The following is a 25150-nucleotide window of genomic DNA, read 5'->3' on the forward strand; positions in this document are numbered from 1 at the left end:
CTTTGCTTATTTTTATTCAGCCCTTTGGGGCATTATTCCCCACTGTCAACAACAGTGGGACATAGTTCCTGCCACTGAAAGACAATGGGGCACTATTCCTTCCACTGACACCAATGCTGGGGCACTATTCCTCCCACTGATACCAATGATGGGGCACTATTTTTCCCACTCAACCAATGATGGAGCACTATTTTTCTTACTCACACCAATGATGGGGCACTATACTGCCCCATTATACCAAGGATGGGGCGTTGTTTACGGCAATGGACACCAGGACATTTTCTACTCCCGCAGTCCATAGTCTGGCCCCACTAAGGTTTGAAGGACCTTTCTTTAGAAAGTTTGGAGACCCCTGGTGTAGAGGTTTAAAGGGAGTGGCCAAACTTTAATGTAACCAAGGTAAGAGTCAGAGCTTAGCCCGTTAGGATAGCCCAGCATTAAGTATGTGTACATCTCTTCCTGAAATATTCTTTACTCAAATTTTGGGCATCTGTAGGTTTAAGTTGAATTCCTAGACTCCAGACAACACTACAGAGAAAAACATAGCCATAAGAAACGTGTCATATCCAGCTGTTTACATCGAAATATGTGCATGTTGAGGACATATACAAAAGATTCACTTCAGTTAATTCTGTTCCTATGTTACTACAATTCTTAGATAAGCTTCAGGATTGAAACAATAATCTTCAAAGTTCTTTAAAAAAAAAAAAAAAAAAAACAAAGGTCCTATTGTCAAGTTGATTTTAAATGATACATTTTAAATCACATGAAAAAAAAATGAATACCAGTGCTCTTACTTGCTTTAATATATTTACAGTATAGCTATAAATCTGAAAGTGAAACTTCAATCCCAACTACTGAAGCGATGCTTAACCACAACGGAACAACTTGGAGAACTTCTAGTCAATAGGTACTGAATTAGGACATGTAGTAGGAGAAATAATGGTTTATGAAGAGGTGCAATGAGAGCCTTAATAGGAGCTATGAGACTCTGGTAGATGTATTAGACTTTTTTGAAACCTGCCAGTATAATATTACTTGTACAAATCAACTTAGATATGATCTGAGACCCAAGAGTCCTCTTCCAAGGTTTTAACATTTTCAAGATACTAGAAATGGAAATGCTTTATATTTTCCTAACCATAAATAGTAACAGTAATGAAAAGCTAATATTCACATTTTTCCTCAAAGGCTACAACACAAAATTAAACCCCAGCCCATAAATAGGAAACAGGCGTAAAACAATTCAAATAACAGACATGAAAAATCTCATTGAGGGACTGTAAAATCCCTGATCTATAAAAAGAGAAGAGACTACAAAAATATTCTGTACATCACATTTTTGTTAAGGATTTGGCAGTTTTTCTAATTATTGTAGACTGCTGCCACAATGACAAATCCAATACATGTCTTATCAGGGGAATTTCATGAGTTACCAGGTTTGAATTTTTACAAGGCAATGCTGCTCATGAAAATAAAACTTATGAGCTTGACTTTTGTTAGAGAATGTATCTGCAAAGCAATTAAAGTACCAGGGCACTCAGAACCAACATTTTACTTATATTTGAGCCTGGTGGGCCTTTGACTTATGTCTTTTATGCTCGAAGGTCATTCTGCCATAATCTCTGACTATGTTCTTGTCCAACTGGGAGTTGTGGGTGTTCCCTTCTTTGTGGGAAGCTCCTATGGCTATCTCAATAATATAACATAAATAAAAACTCCAACAGAGGTCTCATCAATAGTTTCACCAAGATACACAGGGAATACAGGTGAAAAATTGGGTTTGGATAAACTGACTCTTTGGCCTAAAATTGCATAATTTAGGATATACTGTAAAATGCTTCTCTGTTTTGCTCTAACATTGCAAAAAAATGCAACAATGTACTCCACATATATAATTGAAGCAAAAGTAATATAACTTACCTCTTACAGACTCTTTTATAAAATTTTAAAAAATCCAGCAGTCATCATTGTTGAAAACAGTTTACTTCATACTTCATATGTTATTATTAGCCTGAAAAGGTGTTGACATTTTATGACACTTATCATGGCAAGTATATTGTCATTGATGGGTTAGTATCTTTAGGATACTTTTTTTTTTAATTGTTATTAATCATCAGATTTTTGTAAAAGGTAAGTGGCACCCAGCCATAAATCAGCACTTGCTCTTAAACACTTTTTTCAACTTATAAACACTAATTTTTAATAAATATTTACTCACAAGCTTACAGAAAATGAAAAGAACATAAGAACTTACACTAACAGCTAAAAGTTAAAAGCCAGTAATTACCATTTTCTAGACTAATGAGACCTTGGAGATATATATACCAAAGCAAAAACAAATTGAAAAATCAATTTGGTAGGGAGCAGCAATTTTATTAATGATAATAAACCTCACATATAACACAATGGTTGGAAGCATTGTAAACAGAGAAACCCTATGGAGACATCCGACACGTTTCAGAGTTTCCTCTTTCTTCAGGAATGATGAATTAGATGATGAAATACAATAAACAATAAATTGCAAATGAAAATATCACAAAATTTGCCACCAGAAATATGCTGGAAGGATTTAGTATTACCTTACAACCAGTACATTCAAGACCCATAACATCAGCTTGGAGAACCATCAAAACCAAAAGAACTGGTGTCCGTTACTTTGCTCAGTCCATAGTATTTGTAGATCCAAAATAGCAATGAAAATAAGCCACAGAAGGCCAGCCCACTGAATTTAGCGAGACCAGAGCAGAAACATGGGCAAAAACATGCAAAAAAGGTCATATCCCCATGCGGTCTATGCAAAAAGAAAAGAAAATACAAGAAAAATATTTTTAAAAATATCTAGAATTTAACAGATCTGCATGGGTCAATAAGACACATGTGAATAAAATATGTAAAAAGCAAAACCAACTATATAGAGCTACATGTAGTTTAAATTACAAAAACACCATGAAATTACATGGTATAAATTGATATAAGTTGCAAAGCCATACAAAAAATCTGATATTTACTCAAGGTAGGTAAATATAGTAGAAAGGATATTATAGGGCAATGAAGTCCATAGTAACTACTGTCTATTGCATATAAATACGAGATATGTCCCAAAGGAAATCCTCCATATATCTGTTGCCTATCGTTTTCCAGAAAAAAGATCTGATGACTGCAGCTTGAAACAGGACAACACCATAAGCTGGCATCTGCCCTGCCTTTTAGGCCCATGGGAGAGGTCCAGCAGCATGTCCGCCATGCCTGGAACGCATGGTCCCCGGAAGTGCGGCGTGCCACGTGACGTCAACAACATGCAATGCCACGTCCCACGCGGCACCTCAGCCGGCACGAAGAAAGGCAGAATGGAGGATAACAGAGTCAATCAGTCTCACAGTGCTGAGAGAAGAAAAAGCCTAAAACCTCATAAGTGCCTTAGATGGAAAACGGCCACCTAGTAGAAAAAAAAATCCACAGCGGCCTGGGTGTGCTGGGTAAAAAACAGTGGGGTAAAGAGATATATTCATAAAAAGAAATATACAAAAATGATAAACAACAGAAGTATGTCAAAATTATTCAATGACCGAGCAATGTAAAAGGACAGAAATATATTATACATATACATCAACAAAGTAAATAGAAGTACAGAAAAAAAATGTAAAAAAAAAAAAAAAAATATATATATATATATATATATATATATATATACACACACACACACACACACACACACACACAAAATACAGGGGTATGTACAAAAAGAGGGAGGGGAGAGAAGGAAAAAAAAAGGGGATAAAAAGAAGGGAAAGCTGCCATATTGACTCAACTACTGTACACCTTGTTGCCCCTCGCACTATTTGCCAAGGGAAAGCTGCCATATTGGCTCAACTACTGTACATCTTGCTACCCCTCGCACTATTTGCCAAAGGTTTAGTTAAATGTATCCCTATCCTAGTCTCCTGACAGGTAGCCATCCAAAAGAGGCTTAAAATTTGTGGCCTCATTCATGCATGGAGGAACCTTGGCATCCAGTTGACAAATCCAACGTAACTTCTTATTCCAATCCCCCACCTCTGGGGAGGGGGGTGGACCCTGTCTAGAATCAAAAAGCCAATACGTGTGAACCTACCATCATGTACAAGGGTTACATTTCTTTATTTTTTATATATTTTATTTATTTATACAAAAGAGACAGAGAAGATATTCCAACACTACATTTCAGATCCAAGTCACATGGCTCAAGTGTTAACATATAATTGTTTCAACCATAATCCATTAAATATGAATTGTTTAAATTCACAACCCAAGCCCCCCTTCTATACAAATACAATATACTCCCTCTGTGCAAACAATATACCGTCTGTGTCAATCCAATATTCCTTCGAGAGGGTCACAATCCCTCATATCCCATTAATGCTATTTCCATATCCTCTCAGCGCTATCTCTCTACCATCGATATCCCGACTATTTTAATGCCAGAGAAAAAAAAAAAGGGGGGGGGTGGAAACCCCCTTCTATACAAATACAATGTGTACCCTCAGTGCAAACGATATACCGTCTGTGTCAATCCAATATCCCTTCAAGGGGATCATAATCCCTCATATCCCATTAGTGCTATTTCCATATCCTCTCAGTGCTATCTCTCTGCCGCCGAAATCCCGACTAACTCAGTGAGAAAAAAAAAAAAACCCTATGCTTTATAGTGCCTTATTAATACCATTACCTATGTACTCAATCCCCCCCCCCCAAATAGCCCGTCCCCCCCTCAAGTCTCCGACGACGGGTTACATTTCTACCCCCAAGGGGAGGTCTGGATCACATGTCTACATGCTAAGTATATGTCGATATGCCCGTTTCCAAAATTCCTGGATAGTTTTACCCACGTACAGCCGCACAAGCAGGTCAGTAGGTATATCACTACCACTTTTTTGCAATTTGCCATCCCACCCAATAAATATATCATCAATATATCTATACCACATACAGATATATTTTGAAAAATGAAGCAGGTCATCTGAAGCTAGAAAGTCCCCCTCCATTCCCCCAGGTACAGGTTGGGGCACAAGACGTACCCATAGCCACTCCCTGCACCTGGAGGAAATGGGAGCCTTGGAACACAAAGACATTATATGTCAAAATGTATTTGAGACCAGAGACAACAAAGTCACTGACTGATTACTTTGAGATAAGAGGGATCTTATAACTGCAAACCCCCTCTCCTGGGGAATTGAGCACAAAAGCGCCTCAACATTAGTGATGTCACGAACATAAAATTTAATGTTTGCGAACGGCGAACGCGAACTTCCGCAAATGTTCGCGAACCGGCGAACATTGCGCACCGCCATAGACTTCAATAGGCAGGCGAATTTTAAAACCCACAGGGACTCTTTCTGGCCACAATAGTGATGGAAAAGTTGTTTCAAGGGGACTAACGCCTGGACTGTGGCATGCCGGAGGGGGATCCATGGCAAAACTACCATGGAAAATTACGTAGTTGACGCAGAGTCGGGTTTTAATCCATAAAGGGCATAAATCACCTAACATTCCTAAATTGTTTGGAATAACGTGCTTTAAAACATCCAGTGTGCGTATACGATCAGGTATGATGTTGTATCGATCAGGTAGTGTAAGGGTTACGCCCGCTTCACAGTGACAGACCAAACTCTGACAGACCAAACTCCCCGTTTAACGCACCGCAAACATCCGCAAACAGACCAGAACCGACCAAAATGGGACAGGAACTGGGCTTTAAGGGTTAGGGTTAGGTTTAGTGTTAGGGGATAGGGTTAGGGTTATGGTGAGATACTTAGGGTTAGAGTTAGTAACCCTACCCCTACGCCTCTAACCCTAACCCTCTAACCCTAAGCACTAAAAATAACCCTAACCCTAGCCCTAATCCTAACCCTAATTCTATTTTTTTTTCTGGTTCTGGACATGCTACAGAGCTGAAACTTCACAGGTACACCTTTTAGACCCCCCAGACACCAAATCACACAAAAAAAGTTCTTAAAAATTGTCATTTTTGATAGAGAGCCAATTATTGGAAAAATTAAAAAAAATAAAAATAAATAAAAATAAAAAATGTCTTTGGATTTAGTGTCTGGGGGGGGTCTAAAAGTGTACCTGTGAAGTTTCAGCTCTGTAGCATGTCCAGAACCAGAAAAAAAATTACGAATTAGGGTTAGGGCTAGGGTTAGGGTTAGGGCTAGGGTTAGGGGGTTAAGTTTAAGGTTAGAGGGTTAGGATTAGGGTTAGGGCTAGGGTTAGGTTTAGGGCTAGGGTTATTTTTATGGCTAGGCTTAGAGGGTTAGGGTTAGAGGATTAGGGTTATGGTTAGAGGGTTAGGGTTAGGTTTAGTGTTAGGGGATAGGGTTAGGGTTACGGTGAGATACTTAGGGTTAGAGTTAGTAACCCTACCCCTACCACTCTAACCCTCTAACCCTAAGCACAAAAAATAACCCTAACCTTAGCCCTGACCCTAACCCTAGCCCTAACCCTAACCCTAGCCCTAACCCTAATTCTATTTTTTTTTCTGGTTCTAGACATGCTACAGAGCTGAAACTTCACAGGTACACTTTTTAGACCCCCCAGACAATAAATCCAAAGAATTTTTTTTTTTTACATTTTTCCAACAATTGGCTCTCTATCAAAAATGACAATTTTTAAAAACTTTTTTTTGTTTGATTTAGTGTCTGGATGGTCTAAAAAGTGTACCTGTGAAGTTTCAGCTCTGTAGCATGTCCAGAACCAGAAAAAAAGATAATTTTTCAGTAGAGCAGGGATGGTGGGAACCCTCCTTTTATAACTATATGATCTTTCTTTTCTGGTTCTGGACATGCTACAGAGCTGAAACTTCACAGGTACACTTTTTAGACCCCCCCCCCCCCGACACTAATCCCAAAAAAGTCATGCCTGCCTCCAAAAACGCCTGATAAATATATATAAAAAAAAAAAAGCAGACTGATGTACCAGCCCTAAAAAGGGCTTTTTGGGGTGCTGTCAGGATGCTGTCCTTACAGCAGGAGTGGACACAGAACACTGGCCTAGCTAATGATTTCCCTATTAATTAAGCAGTAACAGCAACCCTCTCCCTGCTCTAACTAACTCTGCAGCTTCAGAATGAATCTAAGATGGATGCTGCCCTTGCTTTTTTATAGGAGGTGGGAGGGTCTGGGAGGGAAGGTATGCTGATTGGCTGGAATGTGTCTGCTGCAAACTTTGACCCTGTGAGGTACAGGGTCAAAGTTTGCTCAATGATGATGTATAGGAGGCGGACCGAACATCGCATATGTTCGCCCGCCGAGGCGAACGCGAACATGCGAAGTTCGCCGGGAACTGTTCGCCGGCGAACAGTTCGGGACATCTCTACTCAACATCAATGGACACTAACAGTGCATGTTCCGGGATATGTAGTCCATCAATTATCTGTAACAGATGAGGTGTATCTCTAATGTAACTGGGGAGATTAACAACATATGGTCCTAACTGATGGTCTATGAAGCTACTTAAATTCTTGGTAAGTGAGCCATTCCCAGAGATAATGGGTCTACCCGGAGAATTCTCTTTATTCTTGTGGACTTTTGGAAGTTGCTTTGGAGCGTTTCAGCAGTGCTTTTTGCTGTGCTTTCTGCATTTTTGTACATGCATTTTTGATGAGTTTTTCATGCATTTTGCATTTTTGATTCTTTTTTCCTTTTTTTTTTTTTTGGCCAATTTGTTGTTGGGCAGATTAAATAATGCAAAATGCGTCAAAATGCATTAAAAATGCATTAAAAAAGGCAGAACTTGCGTTTTTAAATGCAAGTCCATTGAAGTCTATTATATGCAGAACGCTGCATTTTGCGGGAAAAAAAGTTTAAATGTATTTAGGTTTGAAAGCCTCCACAGTGGAAGCACATGCATTATAATGGACAGGCAGAGGACAGGTGAGCCTGGAGGGGGCCCACCCCTCCTAAACCACTTGCCGACCAGCCGCCGTACTTATACGGCGGCAGGTCTGCTCTGTTTCACAAAACAGTTAGTGGAGGGAGCCAATCAGCGGGTCCAGTGGCCGCGATGTCTGCCGAGCACCTGCGAACGCTCCCTGTGGAGACAGAACGGCAGTCTGCCAATGTAAACACAGCAGACCGCTGTTCTGCCAGTAATGAACACAGTAATCCTGTGTTCCTCTTATTTAGGAACACCGGTCTCTGTATTCATGCAGAAAGCCCATCCCCCAAAGTTAGAAAGCACCCCCTAGGGACACATTTAACCCTTTGATCGCCCCTGGTGTTTACCCCTTCCCTGCCAGTGTCATTAGTACAGTAACAGTGCAAATTTCCCCCTAGTTGTAGCATTGTAGCAGAATACATTAGCCTAAAATGATGAAAAAATTTGATTTTTAATTTTTTTTAATTGGGAATGTTTTATAGCAGAAAGTAAAAAATATTGTTTTTTTTTTTTTCAGAAATGTCACCCTTTTTTGTTTATAGCGCAAAAAATAAAAACCACAGAGGTGACCAAATACCACCAAAAGAAAGCTCTATTTGTGGGAAAAAGGGGACATCAATTTTATTTGAGTACAGCGCCGCACGACTGTTCACTTCTCAGTTAAAGTAACGCAGTGCCGTATCGCAAAAAATGTCCTGGTCATTAAGGGGGTAAAACCTTTCCGGTCCAGAAGTGGTTTAAGGCGCAGGGGTGCACGGGACACCTTTGCTGCCATGGTGCTATATGCAGGGTGTCCAGTGTGCCCCTGTGCCTTTTAAGAAAGGGTGGGTTTCCTCAAGGGTCACCTGCCCTCTGCCTATATTGTCAGATTAAAATAGTCACAAGCAGCTGTCAGAATACCCAAACAGCATCTGCATCTGAATAGATGCAACTGCTCTTTTGCCTGCAATTTTCTGCCTGGCTCCTTCGATTTTAACTCTTTTAATTTTAACGATTTTTATTTTAAGAGGATGCTGAGAAGGAAGGGACAAACAAGGCCCCCTAGTAAGTGAATTTTAGCAGCTTCTCAAAACAATTCTAATAGTGTACAGCCAGCTTTAGACAGGACATGCATTACTGGTCTTGATTATTAGGTTAAAATTCACAAAAAAGAAAAAAATTTACAAAAAGAAAACTAACGCAGCTGTTAAGTATATGTAAGGATTGGTAAGCTGCAATATACTATATAAAATTATTGTTTTTGGGTTAGATACACTTTATGCTGGGCTTAATAAAAAGCTAATAAAAATTAGAATGTGTGGACAGTACAGATAGAAGTTTGTGAATTATAAAAGACAATGCACAAAATACAGGCTGGAGCTTATACAGATGAATTGCAACACTAAGCAATATTTTTGTTTTATAATAACTTTTTGCTAAAATATCTAAAAAGTATTATTATTATTACAATAACCAATCAATATGTGAAGATTTTGATGTTTGAGAGATCCATCACATTCTGACAGTGACAATCCGAGAGGAAAGATATCATCACCTGAGGCCATAATTGCTGTCCTATAAATAAGAAAGCAATTCGTTTTGGTGAGTTTGCATTTCATCTATCCGTTGGAGGCAAATATTGCATGGGTGACGTATGATATTTTCTACACTTGGCAACAGAGCACTTTCATCCATTGCACTTGGATTTATTTTTCTGGACACCTTCATATGATCAAGGACACTTTTTCATATGTGTTTACTCTACTTTACAATATTTAATTTTGACAGTCACAGTTTGACAGTCGTAGCATTTTTTATTCACGTAATTGATGTGGACACTTTTTTATGACCAAGGACACGTTATGGGACTCATTTGTATTTGTATTTTCATTTGTTGATTTGGATCAGATGATGAACACATGATTTGAGATTCATAAATCTTTGCTTATAGCGCTGCAACTTCCTTTCAATATGTAAAGAAACCCTTGCAATACAGTTTTAGTTTATTTTGAAGAGTCAAATGATACAGAAGAGAAGTAGATACAAAATGATTATTGCAGTTACATGCCAACAGGCAGCATGGAACACTAATGGACCTCTATAATGCCCCGTTAACAGTAGGGCTTCATGTATACGGTTTGTTTGAAAACCTCTCCTAAACGCTGGAACCTGACAAAAAGTAACCGACATGACGCGTTTATGCGCATTTTACATTGTAAAATGGTCAGAAATGTATCCTCATTGAAAACACCTATAAACGAAATGCTTATAAACGTGAGTTTAGATGCATTTCCACACTGTTACAAGTAATTGCCATTTCGAATGTCAATAAACTTCCGTCTGAATGCATTTTTTTGCTTTCAAAAAAATGCCACTAAACTCAACTGCTTCTAAACAACTATAAACTACTCAGTGAACCTGGACAGATAAGATAACATAGAGGAGAGTTCAGGGGCTGCTGAAAAAAACACCCAATTTCTCCTAAACGTCCGTTGATCAGCAGCAGTGTACATGAGGCCTAACATGGATTTAATTTTTGATTTAATAAGTTTATCATGGGAATAAAGATAATTGATGACTGTTAATTGTTTTTTGCCTTCATGCTAATTGCTCTAAGTCACTTCTGGGGGCTTTCTCCGGGAGACCTTCTAACATCATTTAGCTGAAGTGCAGAGTTAGAAGAGGCGTGAGACTTTTGAGGCTGCTGCTGGCTTAAACCTATTAACTAAATAGAGTTTTGTTCAACCTATCTGAACAGCGCAGTTGTTAATAAACAGCTATTAACAGCACATTTCATGACATTAAGAAATGAGTGCACAGGAGGCCAACATGCCTTAAGTGTGAAAAAATGAATAATTAATAGCCAATTAATCTTTTGCTTTCTTGATAAGCGAAATGCTTATTATTTCTACCCTTAACTTTATGTCTGGTAAAGGGGTGCCTAATAATTTGCAATAACTTTGATCACATAGTAAATAAAAGAATAGGTCCTGGTCATAGATTGGCCTATGTTCTTGGCAAATGCAAGACTTATGCATAACTATAACACATTTTTTTGCTGTGGAAAAAAAAAATTATATATAATTATTATATTAGAATTTTTCTGAGCATGTTGATTCATTTAAATCTGAGCAAAGCACAAAATATGGGAAAAATACAGTACAGTGAATTAAACTTTCGTCCAAAACGAATAGCTGCCTGTGTCCTCATTTGGGAAAATTCTACCTATTATCTGTTCAAGACACAATAGAAAGGGAGAAGAAGCCTACCTAAAATTTGGGAATTACCATCTCATGGTTTCCTGGGAGATTTCTCCTCCATCACTGTTCTGGATACAAATATTAAATGGCAAGAACAAACTAAAAAAAATGAATCTGTCCAACACATAGAAACATAGAAACATAGAATGTGTCGGCAGATAAGAACCATTTGGCCCATCTAGTCTGCCCAATATATCTGAATCCTATGAATAGTCCCTGGCCCTATCTTATATGAAGGATAGCCTTATGCCTATCCCATGCATGCTTAAACTCCTTCACTGTATTTGCAGCTACCACTTCTGCAGGAAGGTTATTCCATGCATCCGCTACTCTCTCAGTAAAGTAATACTTCCTCATATTACTTTTAAACTTTTGCCCCTCTAGTTTAAAACGGTGTCCTCTTGTGGTAGCTTTTCTTCTTTTAAATATGCTCTCCTCCTTTACCGAGTTGATTCCCTTTATGTATTTAAAAGTTTCTATCATATCCCCTCTGTCTCTTCTTTCTTCCAAGCTATACATGTTAAGGTCCTTTAACCTTTCCTGGTAAGTTTTTTCCTGCAATCCATGTACTAGTTTAGTAGCTCTTCTCTGAACTCTCTCTAGAGTATCTATATCCTTCTGGAGATATGGCCTCCAGTACTGCGCACAATGCTCCAAGTGAGGTCTCACCAGTGTTCAGTACAGCGGCATAAGCACTTCTCTCTTTCTACTGCTTATACCTCTCCCTATACATCCAAGCATTCTGCTGGCATTTCGTGCTGCTCTATTACATTGTCCTCCCACCTTTAAGTCTTCTGAAATAATTACTCCTAAATCCCTTTCCTCAGATACTGAGGTCAGGACTGTGTCAAATATTCTATATTCTGCCCTTGGGTTTTTACGCCCCAGGTGCATTATCTTGCACTTATCCACATTAAATTTCAGTTGCCAGAGTTCTGACCATTCTTCTAGTTTTCCTAAATCCTTTTCCATTTGGCATTTCCCTCCAGGAACATCAACCCTGTTACATATCTTTGTGTCATCAGCAAAAAGACAAACCTTACCATCGAGGCCTTTTGCAATATCACTTATGAAGATATTAAACAAAATTGGTCCCAGTACAGATCCCTGAGGTACCCCACTGGTAACATGACCTTGTTCTGAATGTTCTCCATTGACTACAACCCTCTGTTGTCTGTCGCTCAGCCACTGCCTAATCCACTCAACAATATGGGAGTCCATGCTCAATGACTGTAGTTTATTGATAAGTCTTCTATGTGGGACAGTGTCAAAAGCCTTACTAAAATCTAGATATGCAATGTCTACTGCACCTCCACCGTCTATTATTTTAGTCACCCAGTCAAAAAAATCTATAAGATTTGTTTGACATGATCTCCCTGAAGTAAACCCATGTTGTTTTTCATCTTGCAATCCATGGAATTTAAGATGTTCCACAATTCTATCCTTTAATAGGGTTTCCATTAATTTGCCTACTATTGATGTCAGACTCACTGGTCTATAGTTGCTCGATTCCTCCCTACTACCTTTTTTGTGAATGGGCACGACATTTGCCAATTTCCAATCTTCCGGGACGACTCCTGTTACTAATGATTGGTTAAATAAATCTGTTAATGGTTTTGCCAGCTCACCACTAAGCTCTTTTAATAATTTTGGGTGTATCTCATCAGGACCCTGTGACTTATTTGTCTTCACTTTAGACAGCAATCTTAGAACGTCTTCCTCTGTAAAGACACATGCATCAAACGATTCATTAGTCATCCTTTCAAGTGGAGGTCCTTCTTCTTTTTCGTCTGTAAAAACTGAACAGAAGTATTCATTAAGGCAGTCGGCTAGCCCTTTATTCTCTTCTACATACCTTCCGTCCTTTGTTTTTAATTTAGTTATTCCTTGTTTTAATTTCCTTTTTTCATTTATATATCTGAAGAATGTCTTATCCTCCTTTTTCATAGACTGAGCTAGTTTTTCTTCTGCCTGCGCTTTAGAAGTTCTTATAACTTGCTTGGCCTTTTTCTGCCTAATCTTGTAGATTTCCTTATCTTCATTACTCTGGGTTTTTTTATAATTACAAAATGCTAGCTTTTTATTTTTAATGATTTGGGCCACTTCTGCTGAGTACCACAGTGGTCTCTTCCTTTTTTTGCTTTTACTGACAAGTCTAATGCAATTTTCTGTTGCCTTCAATAGTGCACCTTTTAAGTAGTCCCATTTCTCCTGGACTCCATGTAATCCGTTCCAGTCTGATAAGGACTCATTTATGACTAATTTCATTTTTGAAAAGTCTGTTTTTCTAAAATCTAAAACTTTTGTTTTTGTGTGGTGTGATTCTTTCACAGTTCTTATATTAAACCACACTGACTGGTGATCACTAGATCCCAAGGTTTCGCCTACAATGACATCATATACCGAATCCCCATTTGTGAATACCAAATCAAAAATGGCCTCCCTCCGGGTTGGCTCCTCAACCACTTGTTGCAGAGACAACCCCAGTAGGGAATTTAGAATATCTGTACTTCTGGTAGAACTTGCTATTTTGGTTTTCCAGTTTATATCTGGAAGATTGAAATCTCCCATAATGATAACTTCTCCTTTCATTGTCATTTTAGCTATTTCTTCAACTAGTAGATCATCTAGTTCTTTAACTTGACCAGGTGGTCTATATATCACACCTACACGAGTTACTGCATGATTAGCAAACTGCAACGTAACCCAAACTGACTCTATGTTGGCCTCACCAACTTGTATTAGGTTAGATTTAATGCTATCTTTCACATACAGGGCCACTCCTCCTCCTTTCTTGCCTTCTCTGTCTCTTCTGTATAAAGAGTATCCTGGTATGGTTATGTCCCAGTCATTTCTTTCATTAAACCATGTCTCCGTAACAGCCACTAAATCTACATTCTCAGATGCCATTATTGACCCAAGTTCATTCATTTTTTTACCTAAACTGCGAGCATTTGTAGACAGGACTCTGAGCTTATCATTTCTTAACCTCTGTGCTTCTGACCTGTTCTGGCATTGTTTCGGGGGGCAATTGGACTCTTGTATTTTCACTCTTTTGCCCCCCCTTCCTAGTTTAAATACTCTTTCGCAAATTCTTGGAGTTGTTCACTAAGTATATTTGTTCCTTTGAGAGAAAGATGCAAACCATCTTTTTTGTACAGTTCCTTTCTATTCCAAGTAGAGCTATCATGAGAAACAAAGCCAAATCCTTGCTCTTGACACCATTTACTAAGCCATATGTTGAACTCCTTTATGCGCCTCTGCCTATCATTCTGAACATTATGCACAGGCAGAACTTCAGAAAATGAAATGGTGGATGCAAAATCCTGTATGTCATTTCCAAGTGTGATAAAAGATTTTTTCACCTCTGACACTTCATTGCAAGCCAGGTCATTTGTCCCTAGATGGACAAGAACATCCACGTCCCCTTCCTGCTTTGCTTGCTTAACAATATTAATAATACGTCTTCTATCTGGCCTAGCAGTAGCACCAGGGAGACATCTCACAAAACCATTTTCTTTAAGCTCCACGCTTCTTATGATTGAATCACCCAGCAACAGCTGCTTCCTTTGAGACTTCACTTTATCTTTTTTGTCCTTGGCTGCAGTCTTGCATACATTAGACATAGGAGTCGATGGTTTCTCACCCTCTGTGCTTGAGTCCATATCCATGTTGTCCTTACATTCTGAGAGTGCTGCAAATGAATTTTGGAGAACCACCGACTGTGGGACATGTCTTCTATCCACCACTCTAAGTCTTCCAGAACCTGCAGTAACCCATCTGCCATTTCTGGGGGTCCTCTGTGGCAGTGGCATTGCAACAGTCCCAGCTGGAGTTTGTTTAACAGATAATTTAAATATCTCTGATTTCAAAAATGCAATTTCCTGCTGCAGTAAGGAGAATTGCCTACAGATCTGACAGCATCCGAATCTCCAAAGAGTGGAACATGAAATAAATGCACAACAATTCCTGCACTGAACCAAGTCTGCCATTTTAAAGAGGAGAGAAAAAAAAAAAAGAAAAAAATGTGTAAATTTAAGTCAAACAAATCTTACCTTTTTTTTCTACCTCCTGACTATCTCCTGCAATATCTCTTAACTGTACTCAAAATGTTGTACTTGCAATGGTGTACTTGCAGCTAATGAAATTAGGCCAGCTAATTAGTATTTCTCTATATATACACACTCCTTCACAGCTCCTCCCCCAGCAACAATTGTAACACCTTAATGGGCTAGTCTCATTAGCAAATGCAAATAGCAAACACCTGACCAAATTCCTTTCCCCTTCTCAAGCAATGGTCAGCAAAACACACAGATGAGTCAGTTGCAAACTCCAATCCAATCTCTTTCAGTATCTCTTCAATCTCTTCAGTTTCCTGCAATATCTCTTCACTGTACTTAAAATGTTGTACTTGCAATGGTGTACTTGCAGCTAATGAAACACAGAAAGCAAATCATTCCTAACAGACTTTATAACCCCCACCCACTCTAATTGTATCCAGTTTTTATTCTCACTCTGTTTTAGAACTGAAAAAAGTACACACTTGCTTCCACACTACACTACAGCATCTTATGTAACAAAATGTACGCAATTCATAACATTAGCTGTTCAAAAATGGTTTGCCTTGATGAGTGTTTTCCAATTATTACTAATTTATCTGTTTATAATAAAATTATGCAGCGTGCCCTTTATTGTCATGTTAAAATTTTGTTTTAAATGTTTTTTGTGGTGTGCTATAACCTAGGTATTACCATCAGGGGTCAGGCTCGAAGAACAGTTGCTATAGCAGTAGTGGGACTACCACCAACCAGCATAGGTACAAAGGCAGTCACCCTGGTAAATCACACTGGCTCACCTGAAGTGTGGTGCCCAAGTACTAACCGGTGTTCACCAGAGCACCTGATTGTGGAGATAGACTTTTCTGCATTTTAGTACCAGGTCGCGATCCTCAGAATCACCTCACCTGGAGGTAAGCAAGCCAGGGTCAAGAAGGTAAGGATCAAACAGAAGTGTAGTCAATAAACTAACCAAAAGGTCAGTAATGAGTACTTGCAGGTTGGGATCAGGCAGAAGCATAGTAGAGGAACAAGCCAAGGGTGGATTACAAGTGGTAGCAAAATATGGATGGCAGCAGGGAAGACAGGAACAAAATATTGGCTGGAGAGAGCACAATATTCTGGCAAACAGGAAGTGCAGAGACATAGCTTAAATCAGGAAGTTCGTGGAAGGACAAAATAATTCAGGGTTCAAGACAGGCTCATTCAAGGAATGGTCCTAGGAACTGTCCAGCATTCCAGGTAGCTCAGCAAGAAGAGACACTGCCTGACACAGCAGAGATTTTGGGTTCACATTCAGGCCCTGACACTAGGTGTGTTTTGATATATGCATTGAGCTGCCATCTAAAAACAATAACAGCAAAAAGCACATACTGTATACTCATAGCGCATATTGCCACAATGCAGTTGCTGAACGCAGCCTTAATTACCACTGAACTCAAAGGAGTTAATCTCATCATTTGCAGTTTACAGAACAGCTAACCCCAGTTTGTAATTATTTTATATGAAGTTGGAAATGTATTCACCTTATTAATTTATACAGAGCTGACTATAAAATAATCAGTTAATCATCATTTTCTTTTTTTATGGCAATCTAAAATTTTTAAAGTTTACTTATAAGGATAATTATAAGGATGCTAAAAATATTCAAAACTAATAATCATATAAAATAAAATGTAAATGCAAGAAGCAAAACAGAGGATAGCAAATGTAGGCACAGCAAATCAAGCTGCCTCCTTTATGACTTCCCTAGTAGGGATGGGCTTTGTGTTTGAGTCGAACCTATGTTCGAATCAAATACAGCCTGTTCGCCGAATAGCGAACAAATGGGCTTCATGGTGGGAACTTCGAGTTCCCACATTCATAATGCACTGCGCACTGGCAGTGCATTATGTGATTGGCCAAAGCATGGACTTTGACTTCCATGCAGTATTGCTGAAACAATCGCGCCAAAATTTAAAAAAAATGGCGTGGGGTTCCCCTTAAGATCCATACCAGACCCTTATCCGACCACACAGCCTGGTTGGATAGGATGGGGGGTGGGGATGAGTGAGCACAAACCCCCTGCTGAACCATACCAGGCCACATGCCCTCAACATGGGGGGCCCTACTCAGCAGGTGCCTAGGCCTTCCTTTTTAACTGATGGAGTTAAAAATGTAACTATGTAACTATGAGCCAGGGCCCAGTACAGGAGGGCTGGCTGTACTCCCTTATCAGTGGCCCTGGTGGTTATAAATGAATAATCAGCACTGCCCTGAGGGTAATAGTGACATATCAACAAATGATTATTCAGTGCTATGTAGGATGTGTGATCTATCAGCAGCTGCTTGTAAGCATACTCAACTCCAGCAAACAGATTACACAGTCCCACAGCACTAGACTATTAAAAATTAACAATCATCAATGCCAGTCCAGTACTATGCATTATACAGCGCTGAGCACTCATTCATAAAAGGTAAAGATTATTCAGCGTTATGGGGCTGTGTATGCTTATAAGCAAAAAAAAAAAAAAACACTGAAAAAAGTAAATACAATACAAATACATATAGGACGCTTTTAGTATCAAGTATAGGATACACTATAACACACCAATTCACTACTAAAATGCTGCGCTACTCCCCAAAGGGCAAAAGGATAATGTCAATTAGTGCATAAACCATATAATATTATACGAAACAAAATTAATATCTCCAATCCTATAAATATCCACAGTAATACAGTGCAATTTGTTTCTCACACAAAATGAAACTCCAAAACACAATATATACTTGACAGTTCTAATACCTCGTGATTTTCGTGATTTCACATAATCTTCATGTGTTGCAACACCCTGTGTCCTTGATGATGTAACACTTACCAGAGGATGTGTGACTCTCGTATGAGAAGTCAGACAGCACTTGATTTATATAAACTTTATGGTAACTCCGCACCTTTCATCTCCAATTCTTCCCCAAAAGCAAAAGAAAAACTGAGAAAGAGCACCGCACTCCTGTAGTGTGAAATCAAGGGTGAACCTTTATTATCATGCTTCAAACCACATGTGAAAGTTTTATAGATATTCATAGTAAAAACACTTTAAACATATTGGACTAGGTGGGACTTTAGATGAGACCCAAGCTGGTGTTGCCCGGCGTCTCCATCCCTATAACAAAACACAAAATGAGGTTGAAGGATTGTAAGAGGTGCATGAAAGTCAGCCAGCCCCCAGTTTGATGTACTCACCTTCCAGTCTGTCACCAACCAAATAAGACCTGTCTCTTGGTACAAAGAACAGGGGTTTAGTTGACACACATTTGCAAACGCATGTGAAAGCTGCAGAGCCACGTCACGGCACCCTGTTTAAATCTGCAGTCCTACACTCTTAATTTAGTGTCCTCACACTGGAGGCACATGGCCGCTAATGGGTGGATGGGGAACAGGTGAGAGGGAGACAGGCCAACCTCCCCCAACCCATCCCCATGCATGACTGGCTGTTGTCTCAAAAAGTTCAAATAATTAGGTTATAATATAACCATGGTGCAAACTGGAGAAGACCAGCTGAAAAGCATTACACCTCCATCCCCTTGGTGGATGCAGTATATAGATAGGAAGGGATTTTATATATGGGGCATGGCCTGTAAAGCACACTGCCTTTGAAATCCCTTATTTCCTTTGGGACTTTATATGAGACAAGCAGGTCATGCTATTGGTCTCCATCCCTGTATACGGAAAACACTAGGGTCAAATCAAAACTGCATCCACCAAAAACGCACGAAAATCGCACGGTGGGACTTTAGATGAGGCACCAAGCTGTAAGCAAGGCGTCTCCATCCCTGGTTGCTTTAAACATATTGGACTAAGTGGGACTTTAGATGAGACCCAAGCTGGTGTTGCCCGGCGTCTCCATCCCTATAACAAAACACAAAATGAGGTTGAAGGATTGTAAGAGGTGCATGAAAGTCAGCCAGCCCCCAGTTTGATGTACTCACCTTCCAGTCTGTCACCAACCAAATAAGACCTGTCTCTTGGTACAAAGAACAGGGGTTTAGTTGACACACATTTGCAAACGCATGTGAAAGCTGCAGAGCCACGTCACGGCACCCTGTTTAAATCTGCAGTCCTACACTCTTAATTTAGTGTCCTCACACTGGAGGCACATGGCCGCTAATGGCTAATTATTTGAACTTTTTGAGACAACAGCCAGTCGTGCATGGGGATGGGTTGGGGGAGGTTGGGCTGTCTCCCTCTCACCTGTTCCCCATCCACCCATTAGCGGCCATGTGCCTCCAGTGTGAGGACACTAAATTAAGAGTGTAGGACTGCAGATTTAAACAGGGTGCCGTGACGTGGCTCTGCAGCTTTCACATGCGTTTGCAAATGTGTGTCAACTAAACCCCTGTTCTTTGTACCAAGAGACAGGTCTTATTTGGTTGGTGACAGACTGGAAGGTGAGTACATCAAACTGGGGGCTGGCTGACTTTCATGCACCTCTTACAATCCTGCAACCTCATTTTGTGCATAGTAAAAACACAACTCTCAGAATTCTGAGTACCTGAATATCCTGCATGTGCAGTGACATCTCAACCTCCGGCTCCGTCCTATGTGTTTTGTCAGCTGTGATGTCATCAGGGGCACAGAGCTGCTCATTTTACATACAATTTGCATAATGAGAACCAGGAGAGACCCCAAAAAGGGGAAGAGGAAAAAAAAAAAAAAAAACAATGAGATTGTATTTGGTTTTATTCTTTTTTATGATTTTTTTTTTTTTTTTTTTCACCGGTTATATGTTTTCTTTATTTTGGGATGCTAGATGCATACTTCTAATTGTCCACAATTTTCTTTTTTTTACATTGCCTTTTATTAGTTATTTTTCTCTTCCAGTTCTAGGATTTTTTCTTGGTTTTCATTATGCAAATCCTATTTAAGATGAATGGTTCAATGCAAGCTAGATTTCCCTGAAGATTTCATATCTGACAAAAGGGGTAGGGCAGAGCCGGAGGTCATGATGTCACAGGGCATGCACAATACTGGTACTCAGAATTCTGGGATTTGTTGTTTTTATTATGATGCTGTATACAGCTTTTACATGTACAGTAAGTGTTTTAACAGTGATAATAACGTTTTACACTAAGATTTCACACTATTAAGAACGTGGTGCCCTTTCTCGCTTTCCCCTGTATGTTTGTGGCTTTTGGAGAGGAATTGGATATGAGAGATACGGAGCTCTATTTCAGTTACCATAAAGTTTATATTAATCAAGCGCTGTCTGACTTCTCGTATGAGAGTCACACATCTCCTGGTAAGCCTTTGTTTTACACGGTGCAGGAAATGGTGTGTTACAACACATGATGAATAAGGGAAATCACATGAAATCACTGGGTATTAGAACCATTGAGTAAATACATTGCATTGTATTGTTATGGATATTTATAAGATTTTTTCAGAAAATTTAGGTTTTAGGATATATGGTTTAAGCACTATTTGATGATGGTATCCTTTTGGGAAGTAGCGCATCATTATGGTAGGCAATGTTTAGAAGCAGCCATAGATACATCAAAGAGAGCTGCAGGTTGTGTGATCTTTTGTGAATGACAGTACTAGTCTTCAGAGTGGCCCCTACTAATAGAGATCAGAGCTGTCACTTACAAGGCAAATTGTATGACAATGCAACAATGACAGGCAGATTTGAACAAGACCAAGTGCTATACACACTTGATCCCCTGAAGGGTTAAATAAGTCTATAAATTTAGGAAGTCTTCTTCTGCAGGACAATAGATACAGGTAGTAACCCATTTTATAATTACATTAACCCTATGGACCCCTGCTGCTACTCCCCTGAATACCTAGCTGGTTCTTCCCCCACCCTTTGGTAACCCCCCTACTATTGTTTGAATAGTGTCAGTATCAGTGTTATTACGTCGGTCACCTGCTGGTGGCTCTGCTGTTCCAGTAACTGAAAGGCGCAGTTCCAGGGCCCACCAGTAGGTGTCTCCCTGCAGCTGGACTGTACCTTAATTAGGCTGCACCTGAGGAGAACTGCTGTGGGAATATAAGCCCGCCCTTCACTAAGGTTCAGGGCTTCAGCATTCTTTGCTAGCCTTGTCCCTGTTTGAGCTTGTTCCTGAAACCTTATCCTGAACCCTTCTTTGCTAGCCTTGTCCCTGTTTGAGCTTGTTGCTGAAACCTTATCCTGAACCCTTCTTTGGTAGTCTTGTCCCTGTCTGAGCCTTATCCTGAACCCTTCTCTGCTAGCCGTATCCCTGTCTGAGCCAGATCCTGAACCCTTCTCTGCTAGCCAAATCCCTGTCTGAGCCGGATCCTGAACCTTTATCCTATACCTCTATCCTGTAACCTGTACCCTTATCCTGAGCTCTGTTCCCTGTACCCTGTTTCCTGTACTTGGCTCCCCGCTTTCATTGTCTCCTGTTCCAGTCCTGTCTTGCTATTGTTTGCTCCTTGTGTAGTTAGTTTGTTAGGTCACTATTGGGGTTTGCTGTTACATTTATATTTTGCTTACTTGTTTTTGTCCACTGGTGTTGCTATTGGAATATGTCACTTGCTTATTAAATGTATTTGCACCTTATTTGTTTGTGTCCTGATTCCATAGTGCAACCAGCTGATCTAATCACCCTTGAGGGATACCTGCAGGAGGTAACCCTGACAAATAGACTGTTGGGCTACTTCACCTAACCCTTGTTCTCCTCTTGTTTTAAAAGTTAATCTTTGCTCCTGGTACCCATAGAGGCCTCATGCCTCCACACGACATAGTCTCTGTAATAAACAAGCTTTCAACAACTCAGAGGCCTATGTCATACTGAGGTTTTTTATTATTATTATTTTACTGTAGTGGGGAGTACCCACCATAAGGTTTGTCTCTTTGCGGATGACATTCTGGTTTTCATGACATCTCCGCTAATATCTTCTCCTAATCTCCTCTGCATCCTGGATCAATTTAACCCTATCTCAGGTCTGGAAGTTAACCCGCTCAAATAGACGCCACTTAATGTTTCACTACCACCTACCCTTTTAAATCAGCTACGCAAGGTACTACCATTTTCCTGTTCCGTACATCATATCCCTTTCTTAGGAATCAAGGTCACAGCTAATCCCTTGAATTTATACTCTGCAAATTAGCCCCCTTTGCTTTCTCACCTTACCTCTCTCATGTCAACATGGTCCACCCTACCCCTAGCTTTGCTAGGAAAAATCACGGTCATTAAAATGTTCATCTTACCCAAAGCTTTATACCTTTTCAGCACTCTCCCAATCTTGGTCCCTGCACACTTCCTCCGCTTCCTCCATTGGCGAATCTCCCCCTTTATTTGGGTCAAGTCGAAACCCCGCATTCCTAAGGCTACACTCTGCACCCCAAGACTAAGAGTAGGATTAGGGTTGCCCAATCTTTGCGCCTATTACTGTACCGCCCAGTTGGCCCAACTCCTCAAATATCATGCCACCAAAGAGGTACCCTTATGGGTGGCTTTAGAATCCATTGATTGTGATCCTCTGCCGGTGGCCAACCTTAGGCCCATCTCACCACCGCACTCTAAATAACCCGATAACGTGCCATTCACTCTCCATATGAGACAGGCTTAAAACACGTTATGGGCTACAATCTAGCCTTAAACCTATACTCTCTTATCTTTGAAATCCACCATTTTACCTGACATTGATGTCTCCCTCCTCCTTTTTGGCATTAAATTTGACCCCCATAGGAGAGGCCTCATCTATGACCTGTATAGACAACTATTGGAGTCCACAAACCTTAGAACCCCCTCTTATGGTTCTAAATGGGAAAGAAATCTTAGTCTCATTCTAGACCCTGTTGACTGGTCCCTTATATGGGAAGCCACCAATTCAGCTTCACAAAACATTGTGGCCTCAGACACTAGCTACAAAGTCCTGCTAGGATCTCCAAATATTTGCCTCAATACTGTAACGCTCCTGCGTTTTCTGAAACAAGATGGATTTGCAGCTGCAGAAAAACTCCACTCAGTAGTCATGTAGAGATACGTTGAAACACCAATTCCAACTCCCAAGACTCATCACTGTGGTCTGTCTGATTCAGCATACAAATATACACACTCAATAAGATGTTCCTGGAGTGATAGATGTATATAGCAGTATAGTGGTGATGAGTTGAAGAGACAGGTATGAACAGTGACAAATAGGTGAACAGCACTTGAGAGAAATGTTCATGAGAGTATAGATGGTAACAGGTAGGATGCAGATAGGTTAGCAATCATGTATGGTAGTAGGTGGTAGGACAGCAGATGACATACAGGAGAGACTAACCCAGTGCAAGGATAGATGTTAGTAGGCTCAAGAGCTAGCAATCTAAAACAACAGTGCAGATGATAGTTACAGTCCTTAATATGCAGAGCTAGATAGTGTAAGCTTAGTAGGAAGGTTATGGAGGATTCCCCTGCGGGGTACATATCACTAATAGCAAGCAGTAGTAGAAAGGTTCGGTATGAGCGAGTGATCCGGTAGCGGGATACAGGGATCAGCAGCGAGGTTCCGACAGCGAGGTACGCTTGTGAGCATATGAGCTTCAAGGCAGGTTGAAGAGTGAAGGGTGAAAGCAGCATGCCGGGAGTGATCGGGTGGCGAGACACAGGATCAGATATGGAACAAGTTCAGGTAGCGAGATACAGGAGCGAGTAACATCTGGTATGCTGACTTCAGACAGGGACGATCCAACCATGACGGTTGAACTAACATGTGAGTGAGAACGCCGGCGGTTGGAATAGCCGCTCTGCGGCGCTCAGTGATGACAGCATCGGTCTTAAAGGTGTATGCGCACCTACCAGAAGAGAATGGTGGGACGCATACACTGAATAGGAAAGTGGAATAAGGGTACCAGAGGTACCAGAACATTACAGTACCCCCCCCCCTTAAGGCCGGCTCCGGAAGGCCTCTAGAACTGGTTTTTCCAGGTATTTCGCGTGAAAATTGCGAATCAGCCTAGGGGCATGTATATCAGAGGTATCCAGCCAGGTGTCGTCTTGGGGCCCATAGTTCTTCCATCGTACTAGATATTGGAGTCTTCTTCTGTGGATACGAGAATCCAGAATCTCCTTTATCTCATATTCTTCTCCGCCTTCAACTTGTACAGGAGGTGGAGGTGGGATGGTAGGCCTTATTCCTTGGTCAGGAACATGGGGCTTCAGTAGCGACACATGGAAGATGGGATGTATCTTGAGGTCTGTTGGTAATGTGAGCTGTACTGCAGCTTTTCCAATAAGTTTCCTGATTGGGAAGGGTCCCAAGAATAGAGGCCCAAGCTTATTGCTAGGGATCTTTAATCTTAAGTTTTTTGTTGATAGCCAAACGAGGTCCCCAATAGCATACTGAGGAGAAGGTCTTCTACGAAGGTCATAGTACTTTTTTTGTTGACTATGAGCGTGTGAGATGGTAGTATTAAGTAAACCCAGAGAGTCTTTTATTTGGGTAAGATAGTCTGAGACTACTGGGTTACTTGATGGAAGGATGCGTGGTGGAAGAATAGTGGGATGAAACCCATAGTTCAAGTAGAACGGACTCTGTTTGGTCGTACTGTGGGTTGCGTTGTTGTAGGCAAATTCTGCCAGAGGGAGGAGATCCACTCAATCATCCTGTAGGTATGATGTATAGCAACGTAAATATTGCTCGATGCACTGGTTGACTCTTTCAGTCTGTCCGTTGGTCTGAGGATGGTAGGGAGAAGTGAGCTTTCGCTCAATTCGTAGTATGTGGCATAGTTCTTGCCAAAACTTGGAGATGAATTGTGATCCACGGTCAGACAAAAGAGTTTTTGGAATACCATGTAACTTAAAGACATGTTTCATCAGTAGTTCCGCTGTTTGTTTGGAGGAAGGTAGTCTGCGAATAGCAACGAAATGTGCCATCTTTGTCAGATGGTCCACTGACACTAAAATGGTATTAAATCCTTTGGAAGGTGGTAGTTCTACTATAAAGTC

The sequence above is a fragment of the Pelophylax lessonae genome (assembly GCF_965119305.1).
Source record: "Pelophylax lessonae genome assembly, chromosome: 9".
Classification (NCBI taxonomy): Eukaryota; Metazoa; Chordata; class Amphibia; order Anura; family Ranidae; genus Pelophylax; species Pelophylax lessonae.